The 7,624-nt window shown below is 42.9% G+C and overlaps 1 pseudogene; it reads left to right on the top strand.

The window, feature by feature from the left end:
* Window positions 1-5,229: 5,229 nt before the first annotated feature.
* On the top strand, window positions 5,230-6,818 carry LOC141961079 (putative C->U-editing enzyme APOBEC-4; annotated as a pseudogene).
* The last annotated feature ends 806 nt before the right edge of the window (window positions 6,819-7,624 follow it).

The following is a 7,624-nucleotide window of genomic DNA, read 5'->3' as shown; positions in this document are numbered from 1 at the left end:
AGCCTGTCCAAAGAGACGCCCCCTGCAGTGGATGATGCATTAGAAGGGCATGCTTACAAAAGGAAATAAATACTGTTTCTATTCATACTATCTCATTAATTATTATTTGTCTGGTTTCTTTATAACCACATCTAGTTCCCGCTTTCTGTTTATGGCATATGCCCTCAATTTGATAGCTAACAGGTGCTGCAGACTACAGTTCTTGAGATTGAAACTATTAAAAAAATCACGCACAGGTGAGCCACAAAAGCTACAGAATTTAAGCAGACTGTAGAAATGCAAACACGTATCGGTTTTATATTGTGATTTACTGGCTGCGGACTCTGGCCTGTAGCTTGGCTGCAGAGAGCTCTTTGCCACAGTTACTGTATGAGAACCACCTGGTAGTACTCCTTTACATTGTGCACGCCTGAGTTCCTGCTTTCCACTCAATTACACAGTTAGTTTGTCAGAGTGCTTTAGACCCGCTTAACATTCAGCGTGCTGCAATCTCGGTAAAGGACTCAAGGTCCTTTACAGCACAAAGCACCTCACAGGCACTTACCTCATGCAGTCTGTTCCATCAGCACAGGGGCAATACGTTTACGTGCTGCGTGCTGATGTGGAGGGTAACAGAGGGGAGGCAGGTCCTCCATGTTCCTCTTTTGGAAATAAATTAACTTGGAGATTTATATTCTTTAGATGAATGAGTGCCCTGTCAGTACATGTCAGCCAGTAAGAAAAATTGTTGGGATCAAAAATTAAATTTGAATTTCAAACCGCTAACTAATCAAAGCACAAGCAATGTTACATTATACACGGTATGTCTGATCTTCCACTGTCTGCAACCTTTGCGATCCTTATTCCTGTGCAAAAAAGGAAAAAACGTGTTCCCCGCTCGCTCTGAACAGCGTTGAAAGATGTGACAATGCAGTAGCAGCTCAGTAAAGAACCAGATAACCAAGTTCATCATAACCTGTCTTGGCTGACACTAGAACTAAATAGGTGCCTTTGAGTAACTGGAAGTATTAACCAGCTTCATTGTAAAATGCCAGAGGAAATGCAACAGAGCTCCCATACAAAAAAAAAAAAAAAACAGATTACTGATTCATAAGGCTGCATAATTAGCAATGCTAATTCAAAAAATTATGTACTTAAGGAAGCAGATCCAGCCTTCCCTTGACCTCTCATTTCAGATGTGATTGCAGTTAGATAGGCATGCACTGTTTCACAAACTGTGCAGTCCAAGAGGAGATGGCATGCTTTTGTATAATCTCAGATCTAGGGGGCATATCTCCTTCAGGAACAGCAAGTCCTTGGCCTGCCGTTTGTTAAGACTTCAAAGCAATGCTGCTTGCAAAACCGTGGTCACATCACTGGTAAACTGCACCGCCTGCAACGTCATGCGGAGAAACAACAGCGTGTTTTACTCCCTGTCCCCTGAGCCTTTTCACTCAAGAGGAGGGTAAGTAGTGCCAGCGTACCTCAGGGTCTGCTCTTATACCTGCCCCCTACTCAGTCTGCAGAAACCTCTCTTGGTTCTTTGGAAACAACCTGGAGGAGCAGAGACGGCGGGTCCTAGGAACTGGAGTCTCAGTCGCACATATCGCAAAACACCCAGAAACTTTTCTTAGGCCTTAAGCGCTTTACCAGCTCCTCTGTTCTTTTTCCAGTCACACGTGTCCCTGCTGCTTCAAAGCAGTATCTTTCTCTAGTTTCGTGCTCTATAGCTACTCAGGTGTTTGCAGCAAATCCTCTTGGCTGCCCCCTTCACAAGCTTTGAAGGAAGAAACAAAACCCTGAAGTGCATGCTGAGTACGTGGTTTTCTAAGGCTTGTAACTCAGTCAAATCAAAGCCATATTAACAAAGGGAAAGTTGCCTATGCTGTTGAGATCGTTCCGTTTGTAAACAGTGGGACCGTGCTTCTTCACCTTACTGCTGCTTCACAGAGGAATAAGCAAGTGTTCATGTAAAGGAGAAGACAGGGAGATGGAGTTCACCAATTTCTTCCTTTTTCAAAGAAAGGACTGATTTTCCCGCCTGTTACACACACACACACACACACACACACTTCCATTTGGTATCATCACTGTTGTAACCACAGAGTTTTCTGCCACAGCAGAAAATTCCTATGGACATTGTGATATAAATAGGTCATTTTGATTGCATCAGCTGAATTAAGGAAAAAAAACCTTTCCTGATTTGTGAATCAAGTGGCTCTCATATACAAGTGTCACTCAAAAGATTGCCTTCTTTTTTGCACAAACAGATATTGGGTTGATTTAGCACAGTTCTCGTTTTCCCTAATTGCTCTCTCATCTCCATAAACAGGCTGATTGTCCATAAGAAGCTTCTTGCTTCCAATACATTCACAAATTTGTTATTTATGTTATTGGCTAGTTGGTAGTCAATCCTCCCCCTCATTCTCAAATTACTTGCCATAGTTCATGTTCTTTTCTAGCAAGCTTCAGTTTCCAGAACAAGAAGTGTAACTGTTTGATTAGTTGATGAGCTCTCAGAACTTCCCATTTACAAACATAACTTTCTTTTTCCCTTCTGCTCTGTTTCAGTTTGCTTTGGTTACAGGTATGCACATAGGCCTTTTATGGCCCTGTTGCTGTCTGCTTCGACAGTATAAATCTCTGTTGACTATGAGGATTTTCATCTCCTTAATTTTCACTCTAGAGTCTTTTTCATTTTTCCTCTTGAAAAAGAAGTATTTCCTTCCCTAGAAGACTGTATCACTCTGGTATCCTTTAATCCAAGCACTCCCCAGAGGACTCTGGGTTTAATAATTATATTGGAGTGCCTGTTACTTAAGATACTGGGAGTACTTCCCACTCTATCCAGGGCCTTCCCTTCCTCTGAACAGACTTTTGCCAGGCAGCTCTGTATTTGTATCTAACTAGTTCAAAGCCCAAGGACTTTGTCCCTCCCACCCACTGAGTTATAATCAGAGGGCAGGTCGCATTCATTTCATGCATACATAGTTTCCAGAAAGAGTAAATGTAGAGTTTCAGTTTAAATGCTGTTCCTACAACAAATCCTAGTAATCGTGTGTTTTCAATGGCATTATACATGTTAGAGGTCACAACTAACATGTCCAAAAGTAACTCCATGGCTTAGACTTAAAGCATGAGGAAAATCTGCACAAAGTAGTCTTGTGAACTGTGAACCCCAAAACAAAGTGTGGCATTTCCGAACGTTGTGCACAGACTCAACACTCTTAACCTCTAAGAGATGGTTAAAGTAACAGGGATAAATTAATCATAAATCCTTGTATTACTATCATAGTTGATCCTATTTGCTTTTTTATTCTAAATGACCCATATTAAACTTGAAAACTGTGTCCTCCTTTCTTGCAGGACGTATTTCAAAATACTCAGAAATTCCTAGACCCCATTTCAAGAAGCCAGTCATATAAGAGAGCTCTTTTGGATGCTGAAGACTCTTGAACACCAGGGACAGATTTCTCAATCAGATCTAAGACCAATTCTTTCAAGCGTTCAGGTAAGATGGGCACTCGCTGCAGTTCTCTGCTCTCAGATCTCAATGCTGTTAGTCTAAGCCAACAAAGGATTCCCACTAGCGTAACAGAAAACAGAACATAGGCTTCAATTTCAGCTGAGAGTGAAGACATGAGAAAGAGCCTCATTTTCCAGTTGGCTTGGGACCCTAACTTTTCCCCAGTGCTCAAGTAACAACAGTAAGACATAGTTGTCATCTTTTTTCTTCTCTTCATTCAGTTAAAAGGCAAATAGCTGAAGTGAAGCAAGAATTCGGCTTATCTATGGGTTACTTCTTTTGTTTAATGCTACATTCGTTCTATGTGATTTCACCAAATCCTACAAGGATTTTATTGCCCTCTTAGAGCCCTGCTACAGAGCCAAGTAGGCACCATTAAATCAGATGCCTACTCCATAGCTTTCTTTTGAGCTCTGTTTAGATTTGCAGGGAGGAGCAATGAACAGGAGAATTGCAAACAAATATGTAACCATTAACTTTAGAAATATATATATATATATATATATATATATACACTAGTCCCTCTGTAACCATGTAATGAGTTTTCATTATACATACCACTTGAACAATTAAAATTTCAGGGCTTTACTAAGTACCACAGCCTTGAACACAGAAATCTCTAAATTAGAAAGGGTATCTTTCAAGTGCCGCACAATAAAATCCAGGTTTGGGGAGGCTGGGGTTTGGGGGTTTTGAGTTGTTTTTCTGTTTGTTTGTTTTTACACCATCTCTAAAATATCCCATAGTCAGCTATAACTGCCTGTACACCAGTGACTTGCCTCCTGCACACTCTCTGCATCTTCTGCAGGCTGCACCTGTGTCTCAGTTTCGGCAAGGTGTTGCTCAGGTGAGCTTCTATTTCTTCTTCTCCAAAATCTCCGAAACAGGTTCCTGAAGAACAAATGTCATACTTGTTTGGAATCAACAGAAAGGCAGTTTTGAAACGCAGATAGCAATACATTTACTATTAATGTCCATTGTGTTTCTCTCTCTCTTGTGAATCACGACAATTGACTAAAATCCTTCCACAGCTAAGGAAGATGCTCAGGCATGTTGAGTAGATGCAGTGCATCTAACCCATGGCATGGTTACATGCACCCAAGCCCCCTTCCTAGCTCACTTAAATTTCTGCTTTCTCTGACACTAGAGTAAGTACCGCTATCGCAGTGGCCTAAACCAGTAACCTAGACAGCACATCTACTTCTCCCTCTTTACACTGCATACACTTTGAGCTCCACCAAACCATTTGGAAATGTGCACCTCATAGTCCTATGTATTGGTTCTCTGATGACCATTCTTGTAAATAACCCCAAAAGTCACAAGGGCTTTAGAGACTGCTTGGGGTGTCCAGGCTCAAAGCCCACAGTTAAACATCCCCCGGCGTCTCTAAGTATTCCAAAGAACACCATATTCTGGCCTCCTCTTTCGTCTTGTTGACACACAGCCAGCACTCGTCAGTCCGTTTGATCTGAATCACCAGGCAGCTAGTTGGGGAGGCAATAGTAACTTTCTTCTTCATCATAGGATTTTGAAAAGAAAGCTTGCCACATCACTGGAGTGGAAACTCTGGACCAGTCCTAAAAGGCCAGTGAAGGAAATCAGACGAGTATTTACTGAGCTGGAGCTGCTGAGATGGTAATTATACCTTTTGGGTTTTGGTGGTGTTTTCCTGTTTGCTTTGCCAGATTTCATAAGGCTCATCTGCTAATCAATTCCTGAAAATCATGGCTGGTTTTATTATACAGTTTGTCCTGTCTAGGGTAAGGGAGCAGAGCCGGAGAAATATTTTCAACTTACGTTTTTAGCAAAAAAGGCTAGTTTGTGAAAAGGAAAAATGTTCCTAGGCTGCAAGGGCGCTTTGTTCTGTGTGTCACTAAGTTGCTATACGCTGCTACAAGTTTCAGTACGTTTTTGAGGAGACTGTCCCCTACTATTTTTGCGGTTCAAGTGCCAAATAAATCGAAGGGTTGACTTAAGCTAATACTTCCCCTTTTCACTCAGGACTGTCAGCTATGTAGCTCATAAACGGGGAGATTTTTCAACAGAACTTGAATCCAGGAGAGAAAACAATTTTCCAAGAATATCTGACAAACCAGGGGACTGTGGTAAAGCCCTGTTGCTGGCAGAGACAGAACCACACCTGCGCCAAGTGTCCCTACCACATGCGGGCTGGTGAAGAAGCGAGAGTCCCTTACGCAGAATTTGACAGGGTCTTTGGCTTCCCTTACAGATCAACAGCAACTCTCCGAAACAAACACCTCCTCTTCTGTGAACTGAGGAGTTCCTCAGGCAGCGTAGTCCAAAAAGGCCATGCTACAGACTGTACTGAGCGAGGCTACCATCCCGAATCTGTGCTGTTTGGGGTGGGTGGTTATCTGGATGCAGTTACAGATGCCCATGCAAACATCGGATGCATCGTCCTCTATGCAAATTACTCTCCTTGTAACGAGGTTTACCACTGCTGCGTAAGTAAAATCTACACCCTTTTGTGGAAGTATCCAGAAATCACGCTCTGCATCTATTTCTCTCAGTTTTATCTCACCGAGGACGGTTTCCCCACGGCTGCGTGGAACGGCGAAGCTTTGCGGAGCCTCTCCCAGCCTGTGGCCTGGGGTGACTCTGCAGAGACTGCCTGGGGGGGCCTGGTGTTACCTCCTCTGCAATTTTGTGTATGGCATCCCAGGGTCAGCCCTTCATCACTCAACTCCACCATCAAGAACCCTAGCAGATCAACAAAATCTGCATCCAGTTAACAACTTAACAGGAATTACACCCTACTTTAGGAAAGCCTTTCCACAGGCGAGGCAGGGAAACCCTGCTGTGCAGCAGAAATTAAAGGCCTTTTCTTCTCCTAGTCCGGCCTCCCAGCAGCCTTTCCAAGCGATGAAAGGCAGACTGCTACCTCCGATGTCTCACAGCCCCTTGGTGCTTTTCCCAGGCATGTTTCTGCCCTTTCAGAGGGAACATCTATACCCCAGACCTAAAAATATCGTAAGGCATTTAAAAATGCCAAAGGAATAATTCAGTGACACTCATAATCCTGATTTTTTTCCAAGCAGCAGGCACCTACTCTAAAGATGATACTAACTGAACTGCTTTCTGGCTATCAAACTGAGATCACAGATGGAAAAAAGAAAAAAAAAAATCAATAAAGTCACCTCCTACAAAAGTTAACCCACAGAATAACTGGTGGTCTCGAATAGCTGATTCTGAAGATAGTATACTTTTATTTTATCCCTGTTCCTTTCAAACATAATTCTATCGCACTAAAACCAAAACCTTGGTATCTTCTGATTACCTCCTGGGAGTAATTTGTTTGTTGCCCTTAAGCCAATTGCTACCAGAAACATGTGAACAGTCCACAAGCTACCGCCACAGCCAGACTTGTAGCTTCCCAGCTGAGGCAACTTTGGGGGAACACATGACATATCCTAAATTCCTCCTCTGTCAAGAAGGTGGTTCTGTAGGTAAGGCTGATCTATCGATAAAGTTTTCCCACCGGCTGTTTCCTTAATAGTAGAGGGGTTTATATACACTTATTTATGTGTGTGCATGTACTTTACGCCCCCCCCCCCCCCTTGGGTTCCTCCCTTCCGTTAAGAGGAAGCTCACAAAGCTGTGTCATTTTGTAATTGATAGCAAGTATCTGATAGGATAATAGAGATAACAGATCTACACAGTCCAAGTGTAACTTGAAAAAGAAAAACAAAGTTTCTGTCATTTAGAGCAGTGTTTTCACTGTGTGATTGAGTACATTTGTGATGACACTAAAGGTCTTGAAGAAGGGAGCAGCTGAAGTCAAGATCATGCTGTTGCCTGGGGAAACCGGGGTTCCTTCCTAGGTAACAGCCATTGCCAAACACACACACTGTCTAATTTTGTGAGGCAGTGCTGCTGCTCCTTTTTGACTCTTTTTGTGGCATCTCTTACTTAGTTACGCATATCCGAGTAGAAAAAAAGAGGTTGCTTCCCCGTGTGACCTTAACCACCCTTGACTTCAGCAGAGGTGATCCCCCTTGGAAACGCAGAGGTTCTTCTGAGCCTCAGACGACGTTAGAGAGGCAGCACTGCGCTAAAACCCACCCGATCCCTTACTTTTACAACGCCTAGGCGCTTTTT

This window comes from Athene noctua, chromosome 5, assembly GCF_965140245.1.
Source record: "Athene noctua chromosome 5, bAthNoc1.hap1.1, whole genome shotgun sequence".
Lineage (NCBI taxonomy): Eukaryota > Metazoa > Chordata > Aves > Strigiformes > Strigidae > Athene > Athene noctua.
This window is presented reverse-complemented; position numbering and strand designations above follow the sequence as displayed.